This window comes from Vicugna pacos, chromosome 10 (assembly GCF_048564905.1).
Source record: "Vicugna pacos chromosome 10, VicPac4, whole genome shotgun sequence".
Lineage (NCBI taxonomy): Eukaryota > Metazoa > Chordata > Mammalia > Artiodactyla > Camelidae > Vicugna > Vicugna pacos.
The window spans coordinates 11,875,551-11,890,792 of NC_132996.1; the positions used below are offsets into that span (position 1 = coordinate 11,875,551).

Below are 15,242 nucleotides of genomic sequence, written 5' to 3' on the forward strand. Positions count from 1 at the left end.
CTCTCTTTGTTGGATTCCTCTTCTGTTTCACTCTTTTTCTCTGGTGTTCTTGCCCAAGACCTTGGATGAAGGCAGTGAGGTGGTGGGGTCCACGAGATAACATAGGTAGTGATGGAGCCATTTAACCCTCTCCTCTGTGTGCACTGGATGCTGACCCTCCGTCTCCAGTACTCTGTGCTTTCCCTGCAGTTTGGAGGAATAAACACAAGCTTTTGGGTGTGTAATTGCTTTGTCTTTCTCTGCAGTTTCTTCCCCCTGAGCTACTAACGGAGTCCTGGCGGTGATGCTGCTGCTCATGGTCATTTATATTTGTTGACGTGTTGGAGTTTTTGGGTCTTTGCACAGGCATTGCCTCACCCAGTGCTCCCAGCGAGCCCCCGTCACCCTCAATTCACAGACAAGGATTCTTAAGGGACTTCTCAGACCTGAGACTTTGAGGTAGCAGACTCCACAGCCTCTCTGGGAGTTTCAGAAAAAGCATCAGAGGAGGTGTTTATTTAAAATCAATTGTCTTCTGGAATTGGAGGCACGCCCTCCTTGAGTGCTGTCCCTGCTGGCTGGTGCGCAGGGGGCTCACGGGCAGCAGGGCCCAGGCCCATCCCTAGTTCCCCTCCCTGCCACTTCCTGGCTTTTTACTAACCTTCTGAGTAGGTAGTCTATAAATCAGGCATAATAATGATATCAAAAAGAGCTGGGTGAGGTGTAAATGAGACAGTGTACATAAAATCACCCAGGACCCAATTCTGCCTTTATTGTAAACCAGCATGACTTGGAGAAATCACGGACCTCAGCTACGGGGCAGAGCCTTAGTAACTGACCTCTCCTGAAACCCCCTCCTCCAGAGCAAGAGGGAGGGGACAAAGCATAACAAACCCTGAATAACTCTGATTTTTAGCTAGAATTTTCCTGAGATTTTCCTTTTCTTTCTGGTTTTAGGATAGGGTGACTGACGTTTGTTTCACTTGCTGGGACCAGTGCTAAGGGGAGTCCTTGTTAACCACATGGCCCTCTCAAGTGTCCAGGCTCAGTATTTTAAAAAATGAAAAAAATGCCAAAACAGAATTTTAGTAAGAGGTTTTCTTTTCTTTTTTTTTTTGTTAATTGAAATATAGTTGATTTACAATGTGTTAGTTTCAGGTGTACATCAAAATGATTCAGTTGTACATACATTTATATACCTATTCTTTTCCAGATTCTTTTCCATTATAGGTTATTGTAAGATATTGAATATAGTTCCCTGTGCTGTACAGTAGCACCCTGTTTATCTACTTTATATATAGTAGTGTGCATATGTTAATCCCAAACTCTTAATTTATCCCTCCAGTTTAGTTAACTGTGTTTGTTTCCCCTTCAGTTAACTGTAAGTTTGTTTTCTATGTCTGTGAGTCTATTTTTGTTTTGTAAATAAGTTCATTTGTATCATTTTTTTTAGAGTCCACATGTAAGTGATACATGATAATTTGTCTTTCTCTAACTTAACTTCGTTTAGTATGATAATCTCTAGGTCCATCCATGTTGCTGCAAATGGCATTATTTCATTCTTTTTTATGGCTGAGTAGTATTCCATTGTATATACATACCACATCTGTTTTATCCATTCATCTGTTGATGGACATTTAGGTTGCTTCCACGTCTTGACTATAGTATATAGTGCTGCTATGAACATTGGAGTGTATATATCTTTTCAAATTAGAGTTGTCATCTTTTCCCAACATGTGCCCAGGAGTGGGATTGCTGGATCATATGGTAACTCTATTTTCAGATTTTTAAGAAACTGTCATACTGAGAAACAGGTATTTTAAATGTACACATTGGACATGTTGATACTTTTCGTGCACACACATGCAATGACTGTATAATTACCTTAAGATGACTTAAAGTCTAAATTTGAGGCTTCTGGCCTCGCCTCTCAGGAGGCCTACTTAAGCATCTCTCAGAGTCAGTCTTACATTTTTGACCACCTAATGGGAGGTCTTTCATCCTCTTCTCCCTTCCTTGGAAGTTTGGTTCTAGACAAGTCTAGGGCAAGTTCCAGAGAAATCGGAAAAGTGACCAGCGATTTTCAATCTTTGGGGATTCTAATTTTGAATATATTTGCCATGAGATCTTGAGCAATTCATCTTACTCTGAGTCTCAAGGAACTTACAGTCTCATCAGGGAGGTAGACCCAGCGTGGTGGCTGTCCTAATATTGCTGTGGGTGCAGACAAGGATGCTTTTCTTCTGGGCTTGAGTCTTGGCTTGGTGGTGATAGTTACCAGTTCTTAACAAATTAGAAATTTGTTAGCTGTGGTTTTTCCTACTAAAAGAATTGCATGTAGTACTAAGGGGTGGACTTTCCAGCATAAGCTGCCCTCTCCTTGGGCTCCTGGACTTTGTTACACCCTCTGGCACGGTGGGTTACAGTTACCTGTTTACCTATCCACCTGCCCAGCTTGATGGCACGCTCTCCAGGGGCGGGGACTTGGCCTGGGCCCTGCTATAGAGCAGGCATCTCACATGTCGTACTTGCATGTGGAATGCAAGTGATATCTATGTAAAAGAGGTGAAGGAGTTGGGGTCACTTGCCGTGGTGGAGCAGGCTGTGGGGTGATTGCCATGTCAACTGCGCCATTTATTTTGCAGAGTTGGCTCTCAACCACCAGGGGGCGTCGGGAGCTGTGTGGAGCCAGGGAGGCTGAGGGTCCCCTGTAGAGCAGGCCCCGCCCACAGACCAGGCTTGTCTCCCTCCCCACCCCAGGCCCACAGCGCCTCTGTTGAGGAACGCAGAACCGGGTACCGGGCAGGTGTTTCATAACAAGCCCGAGGGGTGAGTAGTGTTATCTCCTATTTTATAGGCCAGGATCTGGAGAAGTCAGCCAGCTAAGGCAGCAGGCAAGTCAGTCCGCGTTTGACTGCAGGTCTGCTAATCCCAGGCCCTTAACTAATCTGATACGCTGCTGCCTCTGCCGCGAGGACGCATTCGCCCATACACAATTAATTAGCCTGACAGCCCAGGAAACTTAAATTAGATGTAAGGAAGGACTTCCTTATATTTTTTGCCGATAAAAAAAAATCAGATTTAATTAGCTAAAGTGGTGCATTCTAGAGCAGGGCTTTTCAAGTTGTCTTCCAGCACCCATAGTCACGGTATCAATTTAGTGGGTTGACACATTGAAAAAAAAAAAAAAAAAGGGAAGGGACATGGGGTAGGGGATTAAGAGATACAAACTATTATGTATGAAATAAATAAGTGACAAGGATATATTGTGTAACACATGGAATATAGCCAGTATTTTATAATAACTTCCAATGGAGTATAATCTGTAAAAATATTGAATCATTATGTTGTACACCTGAAACTAATATAATATTGTACATGAACTATACTTCAATTTTAAAAAAAGGGAGACAATTAAAAAGTGTCAGCACATTAGTATGTGTGCACGTATCCCAGATCACGATGGAAACACACTTCTGACTGGAAATACATTTCATGGCCAGAAATGCCCTAGAGAGACAGGATTAGTTTAGGTCAGTACAGGTTAGATGGTAAAGTCCTTGCGGGTGGGGATCTGTTTTCTCTTCCTTTGTATGTTCCTTTCATCCTTAACCCAGGGCTGAGTATGTAGTTGTCACTTTGTCTGTCCGGGAGAGCTGGTTAGAGTTTTCCCTTCGGACTGGGAGACGTCAACACACGTCGTGCACTGTCCTGAGGGGGAGAGAGGGTGGAGGTCCTTCCTGTGCTTTGTGTGTGAGGAGAGCAGAGAGCCATCACACGTGTGGTAGGTGTGGCTCTGGCTCTGAAGCCTGAGGAATCTGGGTTTGCATTCTGTGCGTGCAGTGTCCAGGTGTGTGGCTCCTGGTGACTTTCTCAGCCCTACTAAGCTTCATTTTCTCCATCTTTAATGTGGGCGTGATAAGGGTACCTACCGCAGGGGTGTGGGGAGGATTGGAGGAGATAACTTGAGCAAAGCGCCACTAGCCCAGTGCTTGGCATCTGATAAGGGGTCAGGAAGCATTATCTGCTGCTCTTGTTTTTGTGATTAATATTAAGAGAGATTAAGTGACTCATGCGGGGTCTGCTGCAGGTGGCCCCATTTAGAGCTCTGGTTCTCTGGTTGTAGATCTCGAATGGAACTAGAGGCCCAAACCCATGGTTTGGTTGTGCAGGGAAAGGAAGCACGTGTTGCGGTGGAGCAGGTGTCTGTGCAGGGAGGTGTTCTGGTTCCATAGTTTAGAGAGAACAGAGCGTCTTCCACGTACAATGAGATGAGACTATCGTCTTGTGGACTCTGAGAACATAATGGCATTTTTCAGAAGAGTCAAGTACTTTTTATTTAATCAAAAAGCATCAGTTTCAATTTAATGTTTTTTTTTAACCACAGTAAAGTAACTGTTTCCTGAAACTGAACATAGCCACGTATATGATTAAGCTGGTGATTTTGTGATGTTTTTCGTGGAAGCGCCAAGATCTGGTAAATACTGATTTCTGAAATCACCAGCTGGGCCCACTGTCCAGTGATAATGAACCATGTGAAAGTAAGTATGTGACTTGTGGAAGGTGTAACACACCAGACAGAATCCCAGAAGGACTTGGTTTGGGTTTTGGCCCTAATTTTTCAGGTCTGAGTCTGATCGAATCCATTGTCTAGGCTGGAGAGTCTGGAGCCTTCTTTCTCCCCAAAGTTAAAATATTTTTGTTCTTTATATCCCATAGTGCTGATTGGTTTTTTCCCTTGGCGGGAAAGGTGGTGGGCGCTAAAAATTACCCAGTGATAGAAAGTTCCTGGTGTATACTTTCGTTGAAAATGTGGCTTTCTTCCTTGTTTGGAAGCAGACAAGTATAAGGGCTAAGAACACAGATTTCAGCTAGGAAACCTAGGATCCCTTACTGCCTGGGCTCCTTTTTTTTTTTTTAACTCATATTTATTTTTTCCCAGCTTTTGAGACATAATTAACAAATAAAAATTGTATGTATTTAAGGAATACAGGATGATTTGATATACGTCTGCATTGTGAAATGATGATCACAGTCCAGTTTTTTAACGCATCCATCACCCCACAGTCACCACTCTTTTGTATGTGTGGTGAGAACACTTAAGATCTACCCTGGTAGCACATTTCAGACATAGAATATTATTAACTATAGTCACCATGTTGTACATTACATCCTAGAACATATTCATCTTATAACTGAAAGTCTGTACTCTTTGACCCTCATTTTCCCATCTTCCTCCCCCAGCAGCCATCATTCTGTTCTGAGTTTGACTTTTTTTAGATTCCACATATAAGTGAGATCATACAATGTTTGTTTTTCTGTGTTAGGCTTATTTCACTTAGCGTACTGCCTTCCAGATTTATCCATGTTGTCAGAAATCTGCCTGTGATTCTAATAAGCTGTGTGACTTTGGGCAAGTAGCTTAACCTTTTCATACCCCATCTGTGAAATGGGTAGTAATAGCAGATTGAGGATTGCATGGGACAATATATGTAAAGCCCTCATGGTAATGTCTGCTCGTAAACTCTTGAATATGTGGGTGCTGTCCTCGTCCTCCTCCTCCTCCTCCTCCTCAGTATTGTTAGTGGAAGACCTTCCAGGAGACCAGGATTGTAGACTTGGCTTTGCCATTGTTAACGTCTGGTCCTGGGTATGTGGCTGAACTTCTCTGAACCTCAGTATTATTTTCTCTAAAAGAAGGGAGTGGTGCGGATGCTCCATACTCCTTCTAGCTCGAATCCTCTGCTTTGTATGCCGAGTGTTCTGTTTCTTCTCCAGCCCAAGTGATGTGATGCTGGCGGCCAGGAGAGTGAGATCCCACTCACTGTTCAGACCTGTAGCGCTCTGCCAGGTGTTGGAACTGATAACCTTTGTTTTTCTTTCTTTGATTTTGTATTCTCAGTGTATTTCCCTTTCCCTAGCTTCTGCCAAATGATTCCTCATGCTTTTCTGTATTCTTTCCAGTGTATTCAGACCATAAGTATGCCCGGTGGGCTGGAGTTAAGGCACGGCTTGGCAGAGTCTCACACAGAAGGGATGTTGCAAATAAGTGTGATTCCATTACTTTGCCAATGGTTTTTAAATCATTTTATGTTTGTCTTTATCATGTTCCCAATCCAAGCACCAGGGCTGCCTGTATCCGGGGCTGACCAGGGAGAGCTGCTCACAAGAAAGGGATAACTTTTCTGATCCATAATAAGCTACCTTCCCTCTTTGTTTCTTTCCTGGCCTTGGTTTTAGATTGAACTTTATAGGGCTTACTAGAGCTAATCTGGGTGTAATTTTATCTTTTTGCACGTTTGTCTTTGCTAGATCCTGCTTTTGCCAAAAGTCAGGCTGTGGAGTTAGTCTCTGGCTTGCTGCTGGTGTTTCAGGTGTATCTGTGTGTTCTCTGGGACAGACGTGCACAGAGAATTAATTGAGTTGTCGTCAGCCCACTTCCTGCCTAATTGAACACCTGCCCGGTGGATGCTGCCAGCGCGCCTGCCTGTTTCCTGACTTGCCGGCCGCCCCTGCCATGTCGGTGTCTTGCTTGTATTAGAGGAGTCAGTTTTGTCATTTGTAGCTAGCCTACTGCGCCCTTCAGGGAGCTATTTCCTTCTTGACTTAATTTAAAGGTGTCAACGGGTCCTCTTTTGGTGAAGTCCCTCCGCATTCCCACCTTGCCACTGTCCTCCCAGTTCAAATCATGGGTGATTATCAGCCTCATAAAAGCTGCTGAAAGACCAGGTGCAGAGAGAGGGTGCGCATGCGCCCTGCGCTGCTTCTCACGTGCCCTTCACTCTTCTTGGTCCCGGACTGAGTTTCTAGCAAGTCTTTCTTATAGTTGTGCTCATGGTTTAGAGTGGATTAGAAATATTATTTTAAGGATGGAACATAATTTTTTTTAATTATGACTTTATTTTTTCAGAGCAGTTTTAGGCTCACAGCCGTATTGAGCAGAAGGTACAGAGATTTGCCATGTTCCCCTGCCCACATACATGACCTCCCCTGTTATCATCCATCAGCACCCCCGGCAGAGTCGTATGGTTGTTACAGCTGACGAACCTGCATTGTCACACCATAATTACCCAGAGTCTGTGGTTTACCTTAGGGTCCGCTCTTGATGCTGAAGGTTCCGTGGGTTTGGACAAATATGTAATGACACGTATCCATCGTTATGGTATCATACAGAGTAGTTTTCACTGCCCTAAAAATTGTCTGTGCTCTGCCTGCTCATCCTTCTTGCCCCATTTACCCCTGGCAACCACTGATCTTTTGCCATAGTTTTGCCTTTTCCACAGTGTCGTATAGTTGGAATCGTACAGCATGTAGCCTTCTCAGATTGACTTCTGTCAGTTAGTAATACACGTTTAAAGCTCCTCCATGTCTTTTCATGGCTTGATGGCTCATTGCTTTTTTAGAGCTGAATAAATATGCCATTGTCTGGATGTCCCACGGTTTATCCATTCACCTACTGAGGGATATCTTGGTTGCTTCCAAGTTTTGACAGTTACGAATAAAGCTGCTATAAACATCCAAGTGCACGTACTGCATGGACATAACTTTTCACATCTTTTGGATGAGCGCCTAGGAGTATGATTGCTGGATTGATGGCAAGAGTATGCTTAGTTCCGTAAGAAACCGTCTTCTGTCTTCCAATGCAATGCAAGCCTATTTTGCATTCCCATCAGCAATGGATGAGAGTTCCTGTTGCTCCACATCCCCACTAGCCTTTGGTGCTATTATCAGTGTTCTGGGTTTTGGCCATTTTAACAGGTGTGTAGTGGACTCTCATTTTAATTTGCATTTCTATGATGACAAATGATGTGGCAAGGTTATTTTTTAAAGAGTGCTAGGTTTTTTTGTTTTGTTTTGTTTTGTTTTGTTTTTTGTTTTTGTCTTTCCAAGGAGAAAAGTGGTTTTACTAAAAATGAGAGCCAGAGCAGAGAATCCAGTCTTCCTTGGTAACAGAAAGCCTTCCCAGTTTAGGGCCTGTGCTGGGTCCTCTCAACTCCTTTCTTTGGTTTAAAACTCTCAGAGCCAGCCCTGTGGCTTTGAGTGGATCCTTGTCTTAAATGTGATTTTCTTGTTAAAAATATTGTGGAGACACAGCAACTTTTGTTAATTATTTGGTAAGATTGCACATCTTAACTTTCTCTTCCCAGTGTTCTTCGCCTTTTAGAAAGAAGTGTACTGTTTGGATTCCTTCTGCCCATATTTGAACTAATTGAAAGGAAGTGTGGGACTAGAAAAAGATTTTTTTTAATTTCTTTGATCTCACTGAGATTTTGCATTTTGCTTTCAGTTTCCTTTTGGCTTTTCTTTGTAGTATTTCCTATTTTCAAAATATTTTAAAGAGTTCCTCAAAAAGTTAAACAAAAAGTTAAGTGCATGGTAATGTTTAAACATTACCGCAGGACCCCGCAATTCCACCCCAAGAATATGTGTGAAAGAATTGAAAACAGAGATTCAAATCTTTATACAAATGTCCATAGCAGGAGGACAGATAAGCAAAATGTGGTATATCCACACAATGGAATGTTACTCAGCCATAAAAAAAAAAAGGAATGGAGTACAGATATGTACCACAACACGGATAAACTTTGAAAACTTTATGCCATGGATGAAGGAAGCCACAAAAGGCCACGTGTTGTAGGATCCTATTTATATGAAATATCCAGAGTAGGTAAGTCCATAGAGACAGAAAGGAGCTAGGTAGTGGCCAGGGGCTGGGGGGAGGTGGGCACGGGGACTGACCACTTAATGGTACAAGTATTCTTTTGGGGTGATAAATGTTTTGGAACTAGAGAGAGGCGGTGGTTGTACAACATTGTGAAGGGCCTAAAGGCCACTGAATTGAACACTTCACAGTGATTAATTTATGTTATATGAATTTTACCTCAATTAAAAAGTTTCTTTTTTTTAATTGACTATGTTTTGGGGGGTAATTAGGTTTATTTATTATTATTACTTTTTTTTTAATGGAAGCACTGGGTATTGAACTCAGGACCTTGTGCATGCTAAGCATGCACTCTACCGCTGAGCTATACCCTCCCCAATAAAGTTTCTTGAAGGGGCAGTCCATACGTGCTCTTGCCAGGGGTGGCTTTTCCAGTGGCAGCGCACAAGAGATGGCCTCCAGCGAGGCTCTATGATGAGGGTGCAGCGAGGACTGTGCAGCCCCCCTCCCGGGGCTGGGATCTGGCCTCGCCACTCGGCACAGCCAGTCACTGGCAGGGACTAGTCCCGAGAGCTGTCCCCTTCCCTCTCAGCCTAGTCCCTCTTCTGTAAAAAGGGCTTGCTGTGAGCATGAGGTGAGATAATGGAGGAAAGAGCCTGGCACACTGTGAGTGCTTCATGCATATTAACCTGTATCTCTGGTCCACGGAAGGAGAGCACGCCCTGGGCTCGGGGAGAGAAACCCACTGCTGGAACTAGAGAAATGGGGGTGATCTGAGAAAAGGATCCCAAACTCCCGTGCCTTAGATTCCTTTCAGAAGTCACCATAACCACGTGCAGCCGGCAGAGCTGCGGCAGCAGAGAATGTGTGTGGAGCACTGAGAAGAGTGGCTGGCAGGTGGTGAGGGCGACAGAAGTGCTGGGTTACCTTAAAGAGGAAGAAGAAGCCCCCGAGAGGACTGCGGGGGCCCGCGCCTCCTGCCCACTTCCTCCCTCGCTCTCGGGGCCGAGCGCTGCGCGCACAGCGGGTGTGCCTGCCTCCTGTGTTAGCGCTTCAGTCTGTGCATGGAATCGGGCTCGTGGGTTCCTCTTTGTCGCCTCGGTTTTGGGTTTCTGATTCCTGCCTTCTTCCTCAGAAGAGGGAACTTTACCATCTCCTAGGCCGGGATGAACCCGCCAGCAGAGTAGAGGACTCGGAAGACGTGGACCGGAGAAGAGGCTCCCTTCCCTCAGCTGTAAGGGGGCAGAGAGGAGGCAGGGAGGCGAGTCTGACTGTCATGGGTGGAGAAGTACAGTTTCTGTTTCTTCCCAGCACAAAACTGTGGCGTGGAGATCTCTCATGTTAGGATATGACTCGAGCTCTCTCCCTTCTCTGATTCTGTTTGCACTGAGCATCTTTGCAGCGTAGTTAGCGCCGTGTCATGGCCTGGCCGTCCTTTACTGTGGTTGCCGCACAGCCTGGTGCCCACGTAGTGTCAGCCGTGGTGTGGAATGAGCAAGGTCGCTGGACTTGGGGTCTGAGGAGTGGTGGCTTAGGGGTTGTGTGCGCAGAGTTTCTACCTATTTTTATTGTTTAATCTGCCTTCAATAAGCCTTCTTCCTTCATTTGGAACTAGTTCCCCCAACACTTCTCTGGGGAAGTCCTTCTCATGCTTGGGACCTGTGACGTGTGGTTCCTGACTGTGTGTGTAGGTGGACGCGTGACCTGACTGGGCCAGTCAGGGCTCTCCCTGACTTTTTGTTTGTTTGTTTCCAATAGTAAAAGGGAAGGATTTATTATGAGGCTTTAGGTATCTCAGAGGCAATACTGCAGGCATGCGATAGGATGTTAAAGCGGGGCTTTTCCCTGCCTCTGTTTCTACAAGCCGCCAGTGCAGGGATATTCTGTACCAAAGGGGACACGAGGCAGCTGCTATGTGGAAACTGCAAGAGAAAAGCATAAAGCCAGCTTTACCACTTCTGGACCTCTCAGCTAGATGACAGAAATTCAGGGGAGGGGGTTCATCCTGTGGAGAGGAGAGAGGATTTGATGGAGAGATGTCTTTGGGGAGCTGCTGTCTGTTGCCACCAGCCCACCACCCAGCATAGGGCTGGGGAGGAGGGAGACGGAGCTGACACCGTTTCAAGCGCATCTCCCTGAAGTTTTGAACCTGAAGCCCAAGAACCTTTTCCTTGGAGGTGGTGAAGCTGGAAAGTGGGTCTGGAACTCTGGCGGCCTTGGGTTCCTGTCTGGAGGAGAAGGCTGGCCTGCCCGCAGGTGGGAGGAAGCTGCAGTCAGAGAAGCCGGGAGAGGGGTGTGGTCCCCTGGGAGTCCCCGGTGGCCCTTCCTTACCGTGAGGTCTCTCTTGTTCCTGCGCTCGCTGCTTGGAGGTGTTCTTTTGTCCTTATGACAAGGTCTTGAGTAACAGGCATTGTGACCTTCAGCCACTCCCTGAGCTTCTCTTAGTCGTGTTTTTTCCCTCCTGTGCGCAGTAGGGTAACAATAATCGCCTCACAGCTGCTGAGACGATCAAATGAAATAAGGTACGTGAGAACGTTGGGGGGACTGTAACGTAGGGGATGGGGGCTGTTACAAGTTCATGGTTATTTTATTGATCACCTGACACTAATGAATTGATTCTGCACATTGTTGGTTTCTTAGATTAAATTAAACATTATTTCAGAAACACATGATGCTGTGTTAGCAAATGTTCCATCTTTTTCAAGTCACGGAGTTAGAGTAAGCTACTTGACTTACATATTTACAGGAAATGATGACTGGGTCTTGGTAAGTTATGGCCTTCTCGAGCCTTAAAAAAGCTTTCTCTGAGTTGGGCCCTACTTACGTCGTGATGAGTACTGAGTGTGGACTCCGTATCAGATGGGCTGCTCTCCTGCCTCTGAGCCAGGGAGAATATGCTAAAATTTTAGAGTGATTGCGCATTTATTTGGCTTTGGAGCTAAGTAGCCTTGGGTTTGACTATCAGTGTTGCCACTTACTAAACTATGTTGTCTTTGAGCCTCAATCTTATCATCTGTGAAATGGAAATAATAATCCCAACTGTGCAGATTGAGGATGAAGATGAAGAAGCTATATTTAAGTTCCTTAGTTGTGCATCATATGTGGTAGGTACTTAATAAATACCACTGTTGCTATTAAAAAGGACAGCTTTAGTAACAGTTGCAACGGAAGAGGGTGAGACTAGAAAATATGAATATGAATTTGGTACTTAATGCCAAAATCCATTAATCAGTACAAAAAAATCAATGAATCCACTACTGTTGGCTTATCTGTGTAAGGGGCCGGGGTGGATGCATAAGAAGGTGTGTGACACCGTCCTGTCTGTTGGGGGAGGAGGTCATGTACATACAGGAAAAACAGGTGACCTGCAAAGAGCTGGGCTTTGAAGGATGGCAGAGGGTTGGAGTGAAGAAGCATCCCAGAGAAGGCCTCGAGCTGATGGAATAATGTAGCGAGGGAAGTGATGTAAAGAAGTGAACATCCAGGATGATCTTTGGGAGAGGCCAAATGATGTGCACACATTATGCCTCATTTTTCCTGTTTCATTTTTTCCTTTGTCTTCTTGATTCTATCCCAGACCTGCTGAGTGTTTCTGATCATTATGATGAAGGTCCACACCCATCGCTCATTCCAGGGTTTTAATGTTTTTGCAGATTCGTTTTCTCTGTGAACAGTTGGTTGTTTGTTGACCCACAACCCCTGAATGACCAGAATTCTCCTGGTGGATTCTGCAACCCCCCAATCCCATTTGCTCTGCCTTACTTTAGTTTCCTGAACTGTAAGTGGCCTTTTGGGGAGTTTTATCATGTTGAATCATTGACTGAGCACCTTCTGGAGGTGGCAGGCAGGGCAGGGCGCTAGGGAGATGGATGAGCCAGGGTGGTCCCTGCCCTGAAGCAGCTCGCTTAGTAGAGGAAACAGATGGGCAGACGGGTTCTAATTAAATGTGATTAGTGCTTTCTGTTGGTCAGATAAGGAAAGACATTTGGCGGGAGTGCCAAGTCCCCGGGTCCGCCATCCATCACTCACTGCTGGGCTGGGTCCGCAAAGGCTGCCCACTGCCTCAGCACATTCTGGAAAAACGCATTCTTTATCAATAGCTACAGTTATGATGTGAGACCTCTCTACATGGTTCCCTGCTTGGTGAAAAGTGTTTACGTGCAACTTCCTTTGTCACCTCACCCAAATCCTCCTCCAGGCAGGAAGTCTAGACAGAAGAGTCTGATTGCACCCTCTCCTCCCGCAGATGTACACCTGCTCCTCCCTCCCCACCCCACCAGGTTCCCCATCTCAGAAACAGCACCATCCCCAGCCCAGAGGCCCGAGAGTCACCTGACCCCCCCGCCCGTAACTCATCCTTCATTGAGTCCTGTCTGTTCTTTCTCCTCTGTTGCCGTCACCCAAGTCCAAGCCATCGTCTCCAGCTGGAGGTCATGACCCAGGTGACTGGGTTCTGAAATTCATTTAGGGGGACTTTGCCAGCATTTAAACACTAAAACGAAAAAAGAAGTGGAATGGAGAGCATGATGGTGGAGCACACATAGTAAGGTTGAGTTTTATTGGGTGAAAGTTGCATTTGTGTGTAATGAAGAGAGAAAGGTTAACGTTGCGAAGGGCTCTGCAAACACCGACTGACCTCCCCCCACAGCAGCTGATGTCCCAGCATCGTCATCATCATCCCTGCTGCCCAGGGGAGCTGAGGCTCAGGGAAGTTGAGAAACTGGCCCGGGTCATAGAGAATGTCAGGCTGGTAACTTGCCTCTCAGGACAGCCTGTATTTGTGTGTGTGTGCATGCGTGCACGCTCGCATGTGGGCATGTACTGGGTTGCAAAGTAAAGTCTTCCTCATTCTGCAAGTTGTGCTAAAAATAAAAGTTGGAAGGTTTCTGTTTGACTGTGCGTACCATCACTCTTACCCGCTCCAGGGCTCTGAGCTGCAGCCACAATACTTAGGATGTGGATTGGCTGCTGCTGGTCCTCTGTAGAAGGGCCCCCCCGCTTTTAGGAGGGTGTGTGATCTGTGTGCTCACAAGGCCTGTGCAGCCTAGCCCTGCTGGCCCCCTGCTGGCATCTTCCCATCTCTCAGTTTCCGAGACCCCCTGGGGCCTCTGCCTGTGCTCCCAGACCTCTCAGACTCAGGCCCTCTGTGACCTGTCCCCGCGGTACCCTGGAAAGCAAGTTCCTACACCCACCAAGAAGTAGTTCCTTGTTCACTGGCTGTCTGGGGGCAGGGCACAGAGCCTGGCTTGCAGCCCCCGCCCCAGGACCGTGTCTGGTGTGTCAATCAAGGAATGCTTGCTTGGGTGTTGCATTACCTGTGGGTGCTGAGGACAGGCGGGATCTCCTGCTGGGCTTAGATGAAGAGCTGTGGCTGCACATCTGTAGGGTGGGCCCTCTGATCCCTGAGGGTGTGGGCGGTGTGGCCTGGTGAGAGACTCCTGGGCCCCACAGCGAGAGATGGAGGCCCTGGCTACACCACTTCTTTGCGGTTCAGCCATGGGACAGAGAGTGGGGGTGATGACAGCGTATCCACCCACATCCTGAGGCTGATCATGACAGTCGGGGAGAGAAACTGTGCACAGAAGTTACATGGCACAGCGGTCTTGGCTGCTCAGGAAGGTGGGGGTTTGGTGTTTCCTCCCTTCTTACTTGGGCCTCCTTGTGCTTGACATGCCCTTTGTGATTGAAGAGGCCCACGAGATCAGGGGCAGTTCTCTCGTCTGGTGAGTGAGTGCAGCCCTGGGCCAAAGCCATTCAAATTCCTCCTTGCAGTTTGCATATTGGTGATTTTTCAAACATTGGTATTTGACCTTGGGAGCTTTCTGGCCTAAAGTAGTGCGGTGACAACTCCATAGTCCACGTTGGCCCTGGAATCCTAACTGCAGTGATAGTAATTCCAGCTTTTGTTTACTGAGCATCTGCCTCCTGCCAGCTGCATGCACTGGGTCCCTCTCCTCCCGCCAGCTCTGTGCAGGCGGTGGTGGACTCCTCTTCCTCGCAGGAGAGGAAACTGAGGCCCAGTGAGTCCGAGAAACCTGCCACGTTCTTCCAGATGAGTTCTTCATAGGACACTTCTCATTTTTGTTACAACTACCCTATAGATTTTTTGGTTTTGTTTTGACTTAGAGAATAATGACTGTAAGCTCCTTGGAAACAAGTTTTAATAGTTGTCTTTTGTCTGTTCTCTGTGTTCTGTGCTCTTGACTGGTGTAATCCGTCTTTTCCTGGGTGAGATTCTTGCCCAGGAGGTCTGGTTGTCTGGGCCGAGCGTTCCTGTCCGTGTGGTGGACTCCCCTGGGGTCGTCTTCACTCTGCAGGTGCTTCCTGCTCCCTCCCCTCCCCGAGGTGATGAGTGGATGGAGTACAGGCTCTGGAAACAGGAGTGGATTTCCTCTCCTCCCTACTCCTTTTTACTTCTAAAGGCTTCCGTTTGCCTTCTCTGTGCTGCATTCACTTTCCCTCTTTACTGCCGCAGTTTATTGCTGTTCGCTTTATTTTTTATTTTTCAGGCTTGCCTGAAATGCATCTTGATTTTGGTATCTTTAGATCTTTGAAGCCCTGTGTTCTGTTACTGATGACTTCCCTCCTTTTGCAGAATTCT

At 46.3% G+C, this 15,242-nt stretch overlaps 1 protein-coding gene across 9 annotated transcripts in view; it reads left to right on the top strand.

The window, feature by feature from the left end:
• Positions 1 to 15,242, top strand: part of SMCO4 (single-pass membrane protein with coiled-coil domains 4) — a 53,513-nt gene that overhangs the window by 15,392 nt on the left and 22,879 nt on the right. The window contains exon 1 of one of the 9 annotated variants that reach the window (XM_072969003.1): positions 9,688 to 9,875. The exons of 6 other annotated variants lie outside the window; for them this stretch is intronic. The gene's annotated coding sequence lies outside the window, so the exon portion shown is untranslated. Of the gene's footprint in view, positions 1 to 9,687; positions 9,876 to 10,902; positions 11,164 to 15,242 lie in introns of those variants that run through there. 2 more of the 9 variants (XM_031675380.2, XM_072968998.1) reach the window with 2 other exon arrangements.